Below are 319 nucleotides of genomic sequence, written 5' to 3'. Positions count from 1 at the left end.
AGCCCAGGAAGGGAAGGGCCCAGAGCGGAGAGAGGAAACAGCACAAGGCTGGCTGCAGGAGAGCAGGTGAGGGCGGGCGAGGACGTTGGAGAAGCACTTGGGCTAGTGCGCCAGCCCAGGACCCCCGAGACAGCGGGCGAGCGAGCAGCTCCCGGGTGTGGGGCGTCCAGGGGCACCCTGGCTGGCGGGCGGCAAAAGCCTACAGCACCCGCTATTCCCATGCGGTCTCCCATCCAAGTATTCACCAGGCCCCACCCTGCGTAGCTTCCCAGTTCAGACGAAATCCGGCTCGTTCAGGGTGGTATGGCTGTAGGCGGAA

General features: G+C 65.5%; 1 pseudogene; it reads right to left on the bottom strand.

Annotated features, from left to right (window-relative positions):
• Positions 1-196: 196 nt before the first annotated feature.
• LOC111731774 lies at positions 197-315 on the bottom strand (annotated as a pseudogene).
• Positions 316-319: the final 4 nt, after the last annotated feature.

Source organism: Pteropus vampyrus, unplaced genomic scaffold (assembly GCF_000151845.1).
Source record: "Pteropus vampyrus isolate Shadow unplaced genomic scaffold, Pvam_2.0 Scaffold396, whole genome shotgun sequence".
NCBI lineage: Eukaryota > Metazoa > Chordata > Mammalia > Chiroptera > Pteropodidae > Pteropus > Pteropus vampyrus.
Note: the sequence above shows the minus strand (reverse complement) of the source record. Positions and strands in the feature narration are given on the sequence as shown.